Consider the following 19,480-nt stretch of genomic DNA (forward strand, 5'->3'; position numbering starts at 1 on the left):
GATTTTGAGGCGCAGGAGCAAACGTTGTCCTGGCTAGGTCATAAGCTGACCAGCGGTACGGACCTACCGGAACGCCCGGAAGGTGCAAATCCCCTTCAGACCGAGAACGGTCCGTGGAAGGTGTGATTGGAAGGTCCAATGCCCGCTTCACCACTTTCCTAGCGGTGACGTCGAGTTGTGGCACATTTGCTGCACTGAGGTGTAGGTACGGGGTAATACAAGATGCGTCTGGTAACGTGGACTTGCGCGAGACGGAGCTCGTCGCGTCTCCGGAAACCCCCGCGCCGGTCCGATACCCGCCGCAGCATGTGGCCCACCATGTACCCAGTGCGCATATATTTAGCGATTGTCGTGTCTGCTTTGAGTCAACGGTGAATATGGAGAGCCAAGACTCGGGCCTCATCCACCTCGCGCACGGGACTCTCACGCAAGGAGATATTTATTGAGGTGGGATCAGTCTCGGCAGCGAGAATGTATAGGAGCTGTGATTTGGTGGGGCGCAGATCAGTCCGCAGCCGTTAGGATATGTCTCGACTATAGTGGCTGCTTGCTGGAGGCTCTCCTCCATTACGCCGATTGATCCAGTGTTGTTCCTGAGGGGGATGTCATCGGCGGAAATTGTATGTTGCACTTCCTTCACCTGCTGCAGCATTTTTGGGGGTGTCCATCATGGCTCTGGTGAAAAACAAGGGCGTAAGCACAGAAACCTGGGGTGTACCTCTGGTTCAGAAGGGCGTGTTGTCGGGCTAGTTGGGTCTGCATAGAATATAAGAGAAATGCGCAACAACTTAGACAGGACACAGGAAGAAACACATACAACAGTTCTAAGTTGTTGCGCATTTCTCTTATACACCTTTGGTTCCTATTCGGTAAGGAGCATACTCCAGATCATTGATCCGGAGGAGGGCCCGCCGCTGGGAACGGAAGTTCCAGGTGATGACAAACGCCCTTGGACCGCCGTTGGTGCGGCTGAGGTTAGAGAGGATAGAGCAATGTTTTACATTGACGAACGTCCCCCGCGCTCAGGACATCTTACTTCAACTTCAAGAAGATGTCATCCTCGCCAAACGTAGAGACAGGGCCATCAATGCGCTTCATCGTGCCCAACGACAGCTGCTACAACTGCGTCCCGAGAGAAAATATTTACCATTTAGACTTTGACTTTCGTGGCGTGAGTCGTGTGGCCCCTCTTAAAGCATATGTTTTCTGCACACTATGGACCAGCCGTCCGTCGCCCACAGAGTTCTTGCGTGCCTGGATGTGTGTCGTGTCATGTTTATTGTATGGCGTCGCTGCTACCTGCCGGAAACACACAGGCAAGATTCCGCCTCCTGCTCTGGAAGTATCCGTTCGAGTGTGTTGAAACAGCCGGGGAGGCACAGTTCCAGCAGCGTTGGCATACGCGACTGTCTATTGTTCCTGCGCATGGGCTCACCTTGCCGGCATTTTCAAATGTCGTGTGCTGTTTGTTATAATGACGGGCGACTGGTGAAGAGAGTGAACATCTCTCCTCTTTTTTTTTCCCGTTCATGTTTTAGTGATGTTGAAGGGTTAACACATATATGTTGTGAACTTCTCGACTTGCCACCAATGTTAGTTATCGATGTGCGTTACAGGCCTACAACTTGTTTTGAATTGCATATTATAGTGTTGGGCAATGTATGTATCTACATGTATTCTATGTTTTGGAGTTATATACACTTCTCTGTGTTTCTGGTTTGACTGGGCTACGGCTCACCATATTTTGTAAAATATTGGTTACATTTAGCTTGGACGCCCTTTATATAAGTATTTATAAGAGTACAAAACGCTTCACTGCTCTGAACACCTCATAACATTGCTATTTTAATTAACTATAAATAAATAATATTAGCTAAGGATTATTCACTTTTATGACAGAGCGCCAAACAGTTGGGTTAAGCATTAGACAACATCTTTGTCAGATTTAAGCACCATAGCGGGATGAAAGAAAAATAAAACACTACGGATGAAGCGACTTGGACTTTTTCATCACGTATACCTACCTCTAACTCGTCGACGTATTTTCTTACTGCAGTCAATTCTCTCTTTGTCTGGAAGGTGAATGATAGTTAGAAAGTTTAGAAGAGAAAAAAAAATGTACAGCCAGTTGGTATTTATTATAGTATAAAAAGTATTGGAACAACAGCGAACTAAGTTCGATTGCGACACTGATTGCAGTTGGCGGCTGATATTAATAGTCATTTTGCATCTATATGCGATTATTGTTAAATGTGAAGGTGATGTTGTCCCTGCAAAAAGACCATACTCTTCATGACTCTACACAACTCAAAACGTTCATTTTTACGCAATCATCTATGCACATTTATAGTAAGTTCTGTGTCTCAAAAAGGTAGAAGCCTTGTAAAACTACCAACAGTATGTAACATTCCCACCCCAGTCTTTCTATTGCAATGCGAAATAATGTAACATATAACTTGCTTATGATTGTGGGTGAGCACTCACAGGCCATTACAGATTAAAACCAAACATTCTAGTTGGTGGATGTAAATTTTCGGTTTACTCGTCTGAGCTTATTTGATTTCATGCCAAAATCTTGCGAATTGATGCAACATACACATGTAAAATTAAAGCTATGGAAATCTTTCGCTCATTCAAAGCAGACAATAAAGACAGAGTTTAAGAGATCGACTGCGTCCTCTAATCTTGCATCACTGGATCATATACAAACGTGTGAACCTAATGAGGGAACGTTGAGCCTTGTGGCTACACTGACTCATTCGTGAAACTGGTCACTAGATTGAAATTTCAATGCTGTTGAGGAAACATAAAGTAAATCACTTCTTCCCCTTGTGGCGAAAAGCCACTTTCCAATACATCTGTTCCACGCCAAACTAATATAAGCTGCCTTCCTGTATTGCTATGACCTCTGCAGCGTTTATGTCTCTTCTGAATTTTTTTCTTTAACTGAGTATTAGAAAGCTTCATTTGACCTCAATGCATTATTCATGTCTGTCCACTGCTTTGATTTATACAATATTTACAAAACGCGAAAGATTTTTCCCATCTTTCCCGCTTCTTATCCACGTTATCTTACCAAGATTTGAATTACCAAAGTTTGAATTGTCCGATACACGGTTTTTATTGTTCAAGCCCTTTAGCTTGAATCCAGTTTATTACTCATATATTAGTGCCGCCACAATGAACTGACGTAAAAGATAAGACGAAATTGCCGAATTGAGCAAGTACCTTACATCCTTGATAGCGCATTAACTACAAGATCCGGTAGCTTGAAAACGTTGTTACACCGAAGTTGTCGCGGATACGGTCGACGAGCCCCCTGGTTTACCGACTGTTCTGTTCGATAGTACAATGTGGATCCCCGCACAGGCCTGAGCTCCCGATGAATGCACAGCTTGGTAAAGGCGAACTAGGCTTTAACTGTCCATCATTAGTTAAAGCAAAAGATAAGTTAACATGCAAAGGGCAGCTGATAGTTTCAAGTCACGGATTGTCTGTTCTGCAATAGCGGGATCGAAACAGCTTGGCTGGGCAGCCAAACAACAATTTATTAAACACTGATGCAGTCCACATAGATTTCTGGTGTTTTCTGAAGGTCATCTTGTTTATTAGCTAGTTGGGTTTCACCCGATTTAGATTTACCCCCCGTCAGCTCAAGCACTCAAGGCAGAATCTATTCCTACCAATCTTGTTCCCGCAAAAAGGAAAGGTGTTTGTAGACGACCAGGTAACTTCAATTCCACAATGATCCGGAGTACTGCAGCAATTCTAAGCCGTGTTGTGTAGTATGCTCTCACGGATAGAGGGAAGACAGTTAGGCGGCATAAAAACAGCTAGACATAGACATGTATAGATGAATTGATAGCAACACATATATATATATATATATATAGAGGGAGAGAGAGAGAGAGTGAGAGAGAGAGAAAAACAGATACAGAGATAGAGATAAACGCAGACAGATGGAAAGAGGCACACAAAGGTGGATGATTGAATGCTGGACTAGTAGATGTTTGTTGAGTGGTTTAGTGGACTGATCGATGAATGGTTAGATAGAGAGCCAGGATGGACAGATAGAGAGACTGTTATATTAGAGGAGGGAGAGAAGGATGTTATTCTGATCACCAAGAGGTCAAATTAGCAGTTGACTTAGATGGCTGACAGAATGAGCATGCAGTTGTAGCCGAGATTGGGTGGCGCATGAGCGCGGTAAAGTAGGGTAGGGGGAAGTAGCAGCGAGGGAACAGTTGCACTTACCGAAACAAAAATGAAAGCAGTCTGGTAGCAATCAGCATAGACGGAAAGCTATTTGGGAAAAAATAAGCATCGAATTTGTAATGTGCTTACGCGCCGCAATATGTGGTGATACAAAAATATTTCCTTTTCAAATGCACACGGCACATGCATGGAATCAAAATACGTCAAAATGCTGTAATGACAAATAATTCAGGCAATTCCAGGTCACCACGGGAAGGCTGTCAAATTTTCCTTAGACCCGGAAGGTCCATTCGATCTTGTAGCAAAGCCTTGCATATTTTGTGGACTGTTTGAGAGTGCAGGAAGCAGTAATTGTTTGCGAAGCTCTTAACTGCAGCTAGATAACGACTCGCTGCTACCTGCGGCTGTAATCCATCGTACCAGTTCTATCCATGGGTCACATAGAAATAGTGTTCTAAATTTAATCCCCATTCAATATGGAAATAATAAACGTGGGTAACTGAATAAATTTAAATCAGTTTTTTCGGCGAAAATACCCGTAAAATTTAGCTTTAAAATTTTAAAGCATAAGTGGAGTTCATGTAAGTTGAACGAAATGCATGAGTTTTCTTAAACATACACGTCGAGAGCTTCACACAGTGGGTAGCAAAGTTATACATCACTTAACCGCGTTCGTACTATGCACCTCAAATATATTGCGAAAATTATTACCACAAATATAACCATTTTAAAGGATGTGTGTTACTTCACAATCGCATTATAGAGCGTGATTCGGCTTCTTTTTTGTTTATCTACTTTCGACGTAGCTAAGCAAACGTAATGTTACAAGAAATATCAACAAAGGCCCCTGCACTGCCAGCAACTGTAATAATTTCGTTTGCCTTTTCACGCGAGGCAAGCGTTATAAACGTGCAGCTTGACATAACTAAACGTGACTAAAGCCGAACGAAGTTGGGCAATGTGGTATGCATTTTACGGTCATGCGCAAGTACCGCGGTTTTTATCAATAGTTATTTATAGTGTTCGCTGAAGCTATGAAAATCTTAACACAAAAACAAACTCCTCCAGTATACTCATTCCTCTTTGTGTCTCGTTATGTCTCTTTTTGCCCTCTCTCAATATGCCAGTGCACTGTAAAGTTCTTAAAATTCGAAAAAGCGCTCCTTACGGTTGCTCGCGGATCTTATTTGCATTTATTTGTGCGCCACATTAGGAAATGGCTTGCTTAATCGACGCTACGTTTTAGGTTCAGTTTACGAAATAAAATAGGTTGAGCAGAGTTTATTAGTAAATACACCACGAAATAGTAGACAAGCCCTTGGATTTCGCTCCTTTCACTACCACAGTATAAGCTCCAACGTTTACCTTGCCTGCTTTTCATTGAAACATGCCTAAAACTCCTCTCGACGCTTTGCTTAGCACTGGTGTAAACGGTAAATATAAGGGCTGAAGTGTCCGCAAGATACTGCGAATTGGCGATTCTGCTTCTATGAGTTCAACCTGAATGGAAGAGGTTATCGGCAGAAATGAGAAATAACAATGATCGGAAACCCACAACATGGATTATCCACTTTTTCCTATAAGCGCTCAGAAGATACGAGTGCTGATATTAGGGCAGAATTTTAAAACATGCCCTAGAACGTACCCCATTGGCGTACTTGCAAAATGTCATTGGATATCTGTAGTGGTCGTTAAGGCAATTCAATAGTTGGTAGGTAAACGCTGGGTACTTGAACTGCAAGAGAACCCAAACATGGGTAAGATATGTAAAACAACCAGCCCTTTCAATAGTTCGTTTTTTTTATTTTTGATCGCTAGAGGTTCTTCCTGCCCTAAAACTAACATGAACTCTACTGAGTAAACATGTTTTGCCTAAAAAATCTATTACTATTTTTCTAAGTGCGATGTCTGAGGAAGAGTTGGTGCAGTTGTCTTTTTCCTCGTGGCATATAGGTTAATATCCTGGAAACCAAGTGCTAATAATCACCTTGCAGTGCCGAGTAAGCTCATGTTCAGGACCCCAGGACCCATGTATCAATGTTGAGCCCTTTACTTAGCCTTTTTTACAGATGTATTCGGAAGCGGATAATAATTAACTCCATTTACAATATTGCTACGTGGCAGTAGAGGTACACATCACGTAGACGACAGGCACAACGCGACACGAGCACAAGGCGCACCGGACGTCAAAATACAGACCGCTGCTAAGGATTTGGGCCCCGAGCACGCGCCAAGCGCACACACACTTCTTCTGCCTTATCTTCGATGAGCCAACCCGTAGCATGGCTCCCGAGAGCAGAAGCACCGTCGTGGTGCTGCTTAGGGAGTGTCAGAGCAAGGTAGATCGTAGGCGTTAAGGCGCGAGACGTGGACAATATCGGAGGGCAGAGAACGGGAAGTGCACTCGGTTAAGGCAGGCTCAATCTAGTAGATGACGGCGGTGACAAGGGGCAGCACACGATACGGGCTCACATAGCGAGAAAGAAGCTTTTCCTAGAGCCCAATACGGCGAGAAGGCACGGAGAGCAACACAAGGAACCCAGTTAAGCAGGAGCTGTCGGTGTAATGGCTATTGTATTGCTCTTGCAGAGAAGCTTGGGAGGTTTTCAAGCGGCAACGGGTTACCTGGCAAGCGTGGTCGGCATGAAAAAAGGGCTTCACGGGCGTGCGCAGAAGGGGGGGACCAGATGTTCGAAACAATGCGTCAAACTGCAGTTGAGGGTAACGGCCGTACAAAAGGAAAAATGGAGAGTATCCGGAAGTGTCGTAACGGGATGAGTTATATGCCAATGTAACGTATGGGAGGGTGACGTTCCAGTCATGGTGATCAGACGAGACGTACATGGCCAGCATATCAGTAAGAGTACGATTGAGTTGCTGAGTCAGACCCTTAGTTTGTAGGGGGTAAGCGGTCGTCAACTTGTACTAGTTGAGCACTCGTAAAAAATATCGCCCACTGGTACCGAAAGGAAAGTACGGCCATGGTCAGTGAGTAGATGGCGGGTAGCTCCATGATGAAGAATGAGGTCGTAAAGAAGAAAGTCGGCAACAATAGCGGCAATACTCCTGGGGAGCGCGCGCGTTATTACGTACTAGGTGGCGTAATATGTGGCTAATGCAACCCATCTATTGGCCGAAGAGGACTTAGGGACACGGCCGAGAATGTCCAGGCTGACACAACAGATCGGCTCTGGAGGGAAGTCGATGGGTTGAAGAAAGCCAGTGGGGGCAGATGCAGGCGCTTGCGATGGTTGTCACAATCACCACCGTGCGGTAGAGGGCCGGACAGAACAACGACCACGGACCCACTCGTAAGTGCGAGTAACGACTAGATGGTCAGCAGGCGGCTGATCAAGTACTTCATGAAAAACGACTATTCGTAAGTGCTTGGGGACGACTAGGGGGAGGTAAGGGCAAGTAAGCTGAAGATTCCAGTGGTATAATATGCCATCAACAAGAGCACAGCGGTTCAGGGAAGGGTGAGTTTTGGAGGACATTAGGCGGTCTTATTAACGATAGAGAGAAGTTCTCATCCCGACACTGTTCTTCAGCAACAATTGTCAACGGTGATAGAAATAATAGGTTAATGGCGCGTACACTCGTGGAAGGATCACTCTGGGTAACAGGTAACGAGAGAGGCAGTCGGCATCTTTGTGCAATCCGCCGGCATGTAGGTCACAGTGCAGTCAAATTCTTAAAGTCGTAGCGCTAAACTCCCGAGACGACCAAGATGATTCGAGAAGAAAGCCAGCATAGGGTATGGTGATCTGTGACAACAGTGAATGGCCTGCCATATATGTAAGGTCGAAATGTTTCAAAAGCCCAGAGGAGAGTTAGGCACTCTCGTTCGGTAATGGAGTAATTCTTCTCTGAAGGAAATTGGAGGCGACTAGCATAGGCAATTACACGATGAGTTCCGCATTCGCGCTGTCAAAAGGTGGCTTCAATGCCACGGTCATTGGCATCCGTACGTACTTCTGTAAGAGCTGACATATCAAATTATGCCACGTCCGGTTCATTGGTAAACTTGTTTTATAATCGTTCAGTACAGGTGCGCAATAAACCAGGACACAAGGAACACATAGAAACAGGACACATAGAACAGGATGTGTTCCTTGTGTCCTGGTTTACTGTGCCCCTGTTCTGCACGATGTTTCCCCGACTCGCCCACACAAAAGTATTAATTTTCTTATAAGCTGGGCAAAGGCTTGTACTTGGAACGACCCTCAGAAAAAAATTCTTACATCTTCTCTAAGACCTGTCAGCGGCTGAACGCTTTCAGCAAAATCTTGAAATAACCTAGGAAAGTAGGAACAAAGACCCAAAATACTTCGGATGTCATTTATTGATCGGGACACCGGGAAGTCCTTTAGTGCTAAGATCTTGTCTGGATAGGGACAAACTTCCGTATCATAGACGACATGACCTAATATATTGAGCTGTTTACGGGTTAAACGGTATTTTGAAGAGTTGAGCTCCAGTCCGGCATGGCTGAAGAGTAAAAGATCTTGAGTAAATGTGTCATGTGAGAAACAAAGGTGGGTGAAAACGCAATTACATCGTCTCAATAGCACAGGCAAGTGGGCGATTCAATTCTATCATGTGTTCGAAAGCATCTGGGTCATTAGATAAGCCGAAAGAGATAACCTTAAACTATATAGACCATTCGGAGTGACAAACGCAGTCTTATCCCGGTCCTGGTATTCCACAGCAATTTGCAAACAGCCAGATTGTAGGTCAGTAGAGAAGAATTTCTCTCCGTAGAGCTAATCCAAGGCACCAACGATTCGTGGAAGCGGATAGACACCTTTTTATTGATCTTATTCAGGTGACGGTAACCCATACATTAGTGCCACAAGCCATATTTCTTCTTTACTACGGCGACGGGCGAAGCCCAGAGACAGTGGTAGGGCTCGACAATATACTTTAGCAATTTGCCACTTCCGCCTTGATTACCTGTCGTTCTCTATGGGAGACCTGGTATGGTCGGCGGCGGATAGGAGGAGTCGCCGGTGTCGATGCAGTGCGTGACAGTAAGATGTTGGTCGAGGGCTCTGGTATGGATGTGGAAGATGTCAAAATAAGACTCTATGAGCGCGCTGCTGTCAAGATTGGGCAGGCAACAAGTCGGAGGGCATCATTGCTGCGATAGCGTCAGTCGGATTAGGCTCAAAAGGCATTGTCTGCAGAAGGTGAGGCATGGTCAGTGTCTAATTGGGCACCTTGGTAGGAGCCAAAGGGTGAAAACGTCACCTAGCATTCCCAAATGGAAGCACCTGGCCCGAACAGTGGAAAATGATCAACGGCAGTGACACAGTGTTCCCTTTGATGGTAGCGACGGCAAGGGGGACTGAAACATTGCTTCACAGCAAGAAATCGGAAGTAGGTGAAAGTAAGTAGTCATCATCGGCGACAGATGAGGCAGGACCCAAGGTAAGGAATGAGCCGGCCAGTGAGGGCAGATATTTTTGTTTGAGCTAATACAGTTGGGGAGAAGAATGCAAGAGTGGCGGTTTGATGATCGGGAGATCAAAGTGCTGGACGCCTTGCGAGAAGTCGATCATAGGACAGTCTTATAGGAAATTAAGGCCGAGGATAAGGTCAGGGGCACGGCAGTTCAACACAGTGAACTGCACCCGAAGGTAATGGCCAGCATCTATCACGCGAACGGTGTGGAGTCCGTCAAAATTACCCGTTCAGCCGTCCGAAACACGCACTCGAGACCAAGCCGGCGTGGGAACTTTACGTAAATGATGACGAAGGTTTGCACTCATGACAAGGATATGCGCTTTAATATCTACGAGCGCATGCACGGGAATACCATCAAGAGAAATCTCTAGTTGGTTCAAGCTGGAGGAGCGTAGAGGATTTGTTGGCCTGGACGTGGGTGACCTCCGAAACTTCATGAGGTAGTTTCCCAAGCCTGGTCGGCCTTATGAGGCAGCAGCCTAGGATCGAGGGACCTGCTAGGATAGAAAACAATGGCGTTGAGGAGATGGAGAGCGAAAAGAACAACGTGTTCGGGAGCTTGCGAAATTGTTGGCCAAATTCTTACTGGTCGCTATCGTAGCGGCGGAAAACGGTGGGGCATATCTGTACGGTAGTCAAAATTAAAAACTTGAAGCGAGGAATGGGAGACCATAGACAGCGGCAACATCAGGAAATGTTGCTGATGCAGGAACATTTGAAACATATAGGGCGATTATCATGTGTCCGCCATTCTGCCGGTTTTCGGTAGTGGCGAAAGTACGGAGCCCGGGACGCAAAACATTCGTGCTGGGTGGCCGGACTCTAGGGTTTCCGCTGGAACAGACCGCAGGCTTTCGGTCCAAGTTTGAAAGTTCCAGTCGCACGACGCCCTGAATAAGGAAGGATTCGGGCAAAGGGTGGCCGGGGACGGTGGCTTGGGTTGGTGCGGGTGCACAGCACTCCATTACGTGGATAACGGTCCGGGTGGCGGTGTCAGTGATGCTAGGAGCCGAAGCGGAAGGTGCGCTAGTCGGTGGCTGCTGCATGACACCCAAAGCTGCGGTCGCCGTCTGGGGAAGCCGTAGAAACAGTGGAAATATGTCGTGGCTGTTCACTTGCTCAAAGAGACGGCACTCTTTGATGAGGGCATCTACAGTGTCAGAGCTCTTGCAGAGTAGGAAATGGAAATCATCGTCCCCAATACCTTTTAAGATGTTTCCCACCTTTGCAGATTTTGTCATGGCGGTACCTGGTGACATAAGGCTAGCACGTCTTGTATGCAGGTGACCTAGCTTTCTCTGGGAGACTGCACATGCGATTCAAGGCGTTTTCTGTTGCGAGCTTCAAAACTTGTGCTGGTCCGAAGAGAGCGCGAAGCTTTTCATTGAAGATCTCTCAACTTTAGTCGTCCTCATGGGTTTCGATCCATTGTCTCGCTGTGCCAGACAAATAGCAATTACATTCACCAGCATGACGGTGGCGTCAAACCTATTGTGGGTGCTGACATGTTTGTACACCGAGATCCATTTGTCAGGTTATCCCCCGAGGCACCGGAAACGATGTCGGGATCACGAGGGCGAGCCATCAACAAGAATGGAGGAATAGTGGGGCTTCAGGAGTCCCCAGGTTGAGTCATGGTAGTGGTGGTGGAAAGAATGTATTAAAAAAGGGGAGGTTGCTTGGCAGGGCTGGTGTAGTGGACGCTGCGAAGCTCCGTGGTGCAATAACCTAGGACGCGGAGGATGGGAAAATCCATACCTCTACCAAGATGTTACGTGGTAGGAGGCGCACACACCACGTAGAAGACTAATACAACGCGACACGAGGACAGGGCGCAGCGGGCATCAAAACAGACCGCTTCTAAGGCTTTGGGCACTGAGCACGCCCAAGTGCACGCACATTTCGTCTGCCTCATCCTCGGCGAGTCAACTCGTAGCAATATCTTGCAGTAACATTTAAGTAATAGCCTCGTCTGCACGCTCTTGATGCTCCCAGGAAAACGTGGGATGTGTAATATGTAAGACAGCAGTTGCATATATATATAAACGTGAAGGAGCTGACACAAGTTTACTTTTATTCGACGTTTCCATTGTTTTTTTTCCATTGTTGTTTTTTCTTTTTCTTCTTAATCTTTCTCTTAGTTTTTCTTCTTCCTCTTCTTTTTCTGTTTAATTGTTTTGGTCTTCTAATTTCCTCGAACTTCTGGCTCACCTCTTGGAAGTTGCTAGGCAACGTTCACGTGACACGGTTCCACGTGGATGCGTTGAAAACCTAGCGCAGTCTAGCTTTCACTACAGAAATGGCAAGAGATTATCTCCGTGAAATCCTGAAACCATATGCGCAACACAATTTTCCTGCCTGAGCAATTCCAGCTCGCGTTGCCACTGCTCTAATGTTCAAACCTCAGTTGTAAATCTTTCACCCTGGATGATGACGATGAGAGTCCCTGTCACACGGCCTAAGTTTTTACTCTGCGTGTGGTGGGCTCAATGAGTTTCAGTTGTTAAAATGCTTAGCAAATCTTTCCTGCAATATGACACTTAAGGAGTACTTCCATGACCGGCCACAAAATTTCATGCGAGATAGTAAATTGCCCACTCAAATCAATGGAATCCCCTACTCAGAGCAAAAACTGCTTTTAATATATATTAAGGAAGTCAAAAATGATGTGCTGAACGCTTACAATAACAAAAAAAATTCGTCGCAATCTTTACATAAAGGAAACCGCAGCAATAGAACGACTCGCGTCAAAAATTAATATTGCCATAAAGCCCGCCTGCTGACAAGGGTGGTGTCATCGTGCTCATGAACAGAAGTGACCACATCGCTTAAGTCAGTGGTTGTGGTGGCTTAGTAGTCAGGTGATTCTAATCATGAAGGCAATGATGTGGGTTCATATGCTGTCACAGTATCTGCTTCTAGGTACAAAAAATAAATTGTTTCATCATTCTTTTGCCGTACTTTGCAAAATGCTACCGAAGGCCCCTCCCATATTGACACAATAAACCCAGCACTGACCCTACCAAGCAGTACCCCTGGACGCACTTGCATACATGACACCTATAAGCACACGCGTATCTCGAAACATTGTTTTGGTGCTTTAGCTGTGAATGTATTGATACTTTTTTTGGAAGAGTGTGTCTTTTCAATGAAGCACAGTTGCTAGCCCCGTCGATGTGTGCGGCTCCTCTCTTATCTGGGTTATTAACTGGTTTGTTGCCTTTTGACTGGTTTATTTTTAAGAACATCTACCAACCAAAGACAATTTCAGCGCTGCTCCCATTGCGTTACCTTAAAGATACAACCGCTTCATACATTCATCTTGAGCAATTCGGAGAAGCTACTAGCTGTGATATACGACTACATGCAATTGCTCTTACTCCAAGTCTTATTCTCCAGATATTCCATTTTTTCTGTTCTGGGCCTTCAGTTACTTCCCATTCAAGTACATATATATCCTACCATTCACTATATAGCTGACTATTGATAATAGGTTGGTTTATGGGATTTAACGTGCGAAAGCGATGCTAGCTATAAGAGGATGCGAAGTTAAGAGCACCGAATATTTTGACCACCTGGGTTTCTTTACCGTGTACTTACATCGTACATTACACAGCCGTCTTACTTTTCGCCGAAATCAAAAATTGGTCCCCGCGGCAACATTTGATCCCGCATACCTGGGAAGTACCGTCAAGTGCCGTAAACACTCCACCAGTGTGGCGGGACAATTAAAAAGTCCAGTTCTTTTCCGAGCCTAATAAACATAACCTCCTCAGTTGCTTTTCTTTTTTCATAAATCCTAAAGCTTAAATCCTAAAAATCCTTACAGGCGGAATGTTTGATTGCTCTTCGCTGGTGCTATTCCCCTTATTGTCCTGAGCACTCTATGTTTAAGTATAGAACACATAGCTACATTGAATATCTTGCAATAATAGTAATGACATTCCCCACCTTGTCCCTTAGCGCATAGAAATGATTTCTACATATCCCTAATTTTCTAACTGCTTTCAATCTACTAGCGTTCTTTAGAGCGTACAAAACTTTCTCGCTTGCATTCTCGATTGCCTGATAGCCATGTTAATTGCCTTGAATGGTGGGTTGGAGGTTTTTTTTCGTGTAATTCTTAATGAACTATTTCAACTTAGCTAGATAATTTGTTCCTATTCTCTGTAACTATTGTACCGCCACCACATACTGCGGATGCAGTAATCATATATCATAAATTATCGTTTATTGCTTCTCCACTGCTGTCGTTTTCTTCGGTTAAAGCTAAGTATCTGCATCTACCGAAATCCTGAGTTTTTTTGCGTCGCCTCTCAGCTCTTCGATGGACTTTGTTGTTAAATATTATTCTGTTTTCATATCCATACTGACTCGAGACCTTACCATCCTGCGATCACTGCATTGCATATTAGCGATAAATTCTAGATCCTCAAAAATGTCAAGTGTGAAGCACAGTACGAAGTCAGTGACATTTTAGTCTCCCCTTAGGTGAATTTTTGAGTCCACGTCCGACTCTTTCCTTTGTTTAAGCTGGTATTCACTCCTTAGTTATTGCGTTCACAAAACACAACTGACAACGACGCTTGAGCAGCTGACAATGGCGAGGACGCGGCCACCGAGCTATGGCAGGGGGACACGGTACGACAAGATCCTATACTATAATTGGAATTGTTATGAGAATTAGGTAATTAGGTGTAATAATTTAGATCCCCAATTCATGCATAAACTTTTCTCGATATACTGTAACTGTATGAGACTTGATGATATAGCCGAAAGTTGGCCTTGTTTATAGATAACTAAAGTAATTTTTACTCTTGCTGTCATACAACTGATATAATTGAGACATGACTATGTAGCACTTTATGCGTGGATGCTGTACATAGAAGTGAAATATTTGATTACAATGAACAGAATTTTTTATATCACTTATAACATACTTAATAAAGGTGCCAGTTATTTATGTGGTTGTAAGAACTATGGCGCCTTAAATTACGCTGCAAACACACTTTGCGAAATGTGTTTGTTTACCAGCTGTTAAAATTATCTTGTTTTTTTTTTTTGGGACGATCATGCTGAGTAGGAGAAAATACTTGTAACTCCTCTTACCCGCTTATAAATGTTTTCTGGAAGTCCTGCTACTTCGGTCCTGTTAACGCAAGAGCCTACTTGTTCATGAACTGCAAATTTCAATGAAAAGAAAAAGAACCTAAGTTTCTGTTACCACAAAATGCGGATAAGTATAACAGGATTATAAAGCACAGTACTTCGTATGCCCGAGGCGCATGTAAATCCCTGCATTTTGGTTGACACTATGCCCTTATTGGACTTCATATTCGCTACCAGAATTTGAGTACGAACGTTTTAGACAGTGACATATAGGGTAACGTAATATGGGCTTGATATGTGAAGAATGCACTAAGTTTCAGGAAACAACAAAAACCGCAGAAAGAATTTGTCAGGTAGGTGTAGCGATAGAAATTATCAAGCACATTTAATGTTAAAACTCTCAGTACTGGTCTAATTATCAAGGTTGCTCAAATCCCGTGATTTCCATGATTTAATAAAATATAAGGTTTCCTATAACGAACCCTAAGCTGACTCTGTAAAGATAAATATTTTCCACCTGGTGATTTAAACGCCTTTAAAAAATTACATGCTGCATATAAAAAACTCATTTTAACGCAATCTGAGTAGAGGGTTCACAAAGCACCCAACCAAATAATACAAACGGCGAAGAAAAAATACTAGGACAGAAACGAAGTTTTCCCTATTTCAGAGAAAAGCACCTCCCACCACCTAATAGAGCTTTTTCTACAGAATAAATATCACCTATCTACAACTTCTGTTAAATCTTCTTTCACTGAAAGCCAATAAACGCCGCGAACTATCGAAATTTTTATTTGTTGTTTTTGTGACAGCAGCAGGTATCTGGTCCTATCACAAGGAATCTAGTTAATCTAATTATTTCGGGCTATTTATTTATTCATGCTGAATATCGCGAAATGCAACATTATTGTTTTGTGTATTACGCAAAATGCGTCGAGATGTATCAGGAATGGTTGCAGGCAAGCGCAGCTACTTCCCAATTGCGTCTCATTTGTTTGAGTCACCTTTGCCAGTTTTAGGCAGATGTATCTTCGCCGACTTTAAATTAACCGCTGACGAGCACGCCGGGCATTCGTAGATCGACCACCGACGAGCACTCTTACTATAGCCGGCGCTGAGTTCCTCAGTTTTTTGAAGGTTTCAGTCAACCCCATAAAATCTTACGTTAAGTGTAACACCAAGCTCTTCTTTTCGCGTGTTCGGCATTGTCACGACTACGCGACATAAGGTACGTAGTTTCTAGTTTTTTTGAGAATGTAATATTAAACCAAAATTAAATAAGGAACAATATATAATATAGGCATAGCTATATGTGGTATCCATGACTTTCTTAATATACGCTTCCTTTTCCGTTGTTATTATTGTTTTGCCAGCGGAAAAAAAATCATACCCAGTTAGTGTCATCATGACGCAGTACAAAGGCGTAGTTTCGCAATTCAAGGTGACAACGACTTGCTGCTAAAGTGCAGCCCGACCACCAAACACACATTTATTTTTAGCCATGCCCAAAATTACACCCTTGTGGGGTGCATTCCAGTTTGCAGACAATTTTGCGATAACCCTAGAGACAACCTATTTCCTGTGTCCTACACTCATATGTCCTATTTACGTTCACTCCCGTCCTACCTGCCGCTAGGACGATGTAATCTAAGCATACTTTTCTCGACCCCACTGCTGTCTCTATTTCATTTATTGTTCCAATGCATGCGCGATGTACCATACTGTAATACCCCTGAAATTAAACGACACAGGAAGTAGTACTTACATTCGCTGCATACGTCATTTTTATCGTCGTCCTCACCGCCATAATAACTTCCATTCTTCCTCAAATACGGATCGGATCGAGCCAGTATTAAGGAAACATGGCACAATGCGATCATTGCAGCACAAAGCAATATGTTGTTCAGCATGTTTGGACACCTGGGGAAGGAGAAGAGTTGATCGTTCTCTTATAGGCGAGAGTATAGTTTCGGAACACGATCAGCTGAAAACGGCTTTGAGAATACGTGTACACCAATATTCACTGTTCGAAGGAAATGTTCGCACCATGCGAGCCCAACGAGCACGAATAGATCTTGGTGAGCGCTGGCGCCGAATAAGCTTAAAAATTGCTTCGTTAGAGGTACCATTATCGGTTGGACCGGTCTTCGGGAGTCGATAAGGTGTGTTTCTTTCACTTGAGTTTGTTAAGAGGAATTTAGGAAGTTCTACATTCATAATATTGAGGAATGTGGGGTGCGCTTATCTGAGCGAATAAACTTCGACCATTCCTACATCGAGAGCCGCATAATCATTTCGTCAGTATTGCTACGTAAAGAGTGGGGGCCGTAAAGTACAAGACTTTTACGATCATTGCTTTTACTTTTTTTTCGGGCCAAGTTAAAGCATGATTATGTGTGCAGAAGCAAACAGGTGTTGTCCTCTTTAGGGCTCGATCCTACCCTCAGCGGAGCCCCAGGATGCGGCGTAAGGACGTAAAAGCAATGCTGGTTAGTACGGGGCGACATTGAGTAGCCGCCAGACCCCAACCACGAGTGCACACACCTCCTAATATTTATTTATTTATTTATGTCTATTTCTGCCTATACCGAAAGTGTGACCACAGATGTGGGTTCACTTTTCAGCGAGCACAACAAATTTTTCAGATATATGCTCTGCGGTAAGAAATGGTCGCAAAGTTTTGTTTTTTTGTGCGCGCTGCGCAACGTAAGAGGAATTGGCGCTCTACTCCGTGTAACAGCAAGATTATGGCACTTCCGCAATTAAGCGCTGGCCCATATGCAGTTGACATTAACAAACAAAGACAAGGTTGTGCGGAAACTTAGTTTAATCATTTGAGTACAGCTGTTTTATCGCGCATGACGGGGATTAAAGGCATGTGATAACTGAAGTAACACACAGAGTTTTTCTGGTCACATCAAGTTGTCGTGCAGGTTTATAATCGATACAACGCATATTTTTCACAGTGGCCTGAAACGGGTTATTAACAGTTGTGACCCAAGTAGTTCGCGCATCAGGAGTGGCAACCGCTACGATTTCTTATCGTTAACGTTAATGTCGCCACAGATGACGAGGGGAGCGTCTGATTTTTCATGCTTAGAGCTCTTGCAGGTAGATTCAAAAGGTGGTTGCCTACTCGTCAAAATCTTTCTAGGCAATCGACAGTGGCACTCGTGCAAGGTTCAACCGACGACGCCATTAATCGAGCTCATAGCGTATGGACGAAACAGGTTTCACATCACGAGTGGGATATTCAAAAGGCAAAATGATCGTTCATATTCGACTACACTGCTACATTTTGGACATGGAAACGATATGCAGAATGGGTATCAAAATATCTGCTTGTTTTTTATGTAGAATCCTTGCGCCTTGGTCAGGTGCCGGACGACCGGAGGACCGCCAGGGTCAAGCCACTCCATAAAGCAGGAAATAAGCAGCACACTCAGAAATACCGTTCCATTTTATTTACCTCAACTGTTGTAAAATCTTGGAGCACATAATTCACAAACATATTTTGGTATTTCTTGATGGAACATTATCCTCTAACAACTAACCAACATGGATATCGGAAAGGCTACTCGACAATAACTCCATAACCAAATACCGTAAACAACGGTAAACAAACTGACGCCAATTTTATGGTTTTTTCTGAAGATTTCAACGAAGTCTGTCACTATAAACTAATCCATAAAATAAACCAATTTCTTAAAAATCCTCAGCTCAATAAATGGATCTCAATTTACCTTACTGCACGCAAACAATTCGTCAGTTTTAAAACTCAAAACTGAAAAACTTTCCATTGACACTGGCGTTCCTCAGGGCTCGGTTCTTGGGCCTCTTCTTTTTCTCCTTTATATCAACGATGTTGTAAAAGATACTCCTGTAAAAAGATTATATGCAGACGACTGTGTCCTGTACTCAGAAATAGAAAGCTCGTCGGAACAAGTATCGCTATATAATGCATTTCAGAAGGTTGTTGCCTAGTGCGATGATTGGCAGATGGCGGAAAATTTTGAAAAAAACTGTTTGTGTCGCTAACAAAAAGAGTAAACTTAATTTCAATTCCTCAGGTAACAATATTTTTCTTTCTGAAGTAACAAAATACAAATGCCTTGGGCTGTGAATAACCAACAACCTTAAATGGAATCTCCATATTGATAAAGTAACTGCTAGTGCCTGTCGTAAATTGTTTATCTTCCAAGAGCTTTAAACCTTTCAACAAGCAATGTCCGTTGACTAGCGTATAATACAATTATAATTTCTGTGCTTGATTACGCAGCAGTTATCTGGGATCTTTTTACACAAACCAACATCAAAAAGCTCGAACGTGTGCAGAAAAAGACGGCTCGCTTTATATACAATAATTTTTCTCGTAGGACTTTCGTCACAAAATTTTTAAAACGAGCCTTCATGCTGCACCTAGCACAGCGTAATCGAGACTTAAGGCTAAAATTCATGTATCAGATTGTAAATGGACACTACAACGTTAAAATCTCTGATATACATACACCTTCTTATGGATATGCCACCAGGCAGAGGCATTAACTAAAATGACACCATTGCGTGTAAAAAATGATTGCTTTAAGTATTAATTTTTTCCTAGAACTGTATATGACTGAAATGGCTTAACCAACATTGCTGTGACTCAACATTCCTTTTTTTTTTTACTCCCTATCCTAACTGATGA

The sequence above is a fragment of the Amblyomma maculatum genome, chromosome 5 (genome assembly GCF_055883805.1).
Source record: "Amblyomma maculatum isolate TAMU_Amacu chromosome 5, ASM5588380v1, whole genome shotgun sequence".
Taxonomy (NCBI): Eukaryota; Metazoa; Arthropoda; class Arachnida; order Ixodida; family Ixodidae; genus Amblyomma; species Amblyomma maculatum.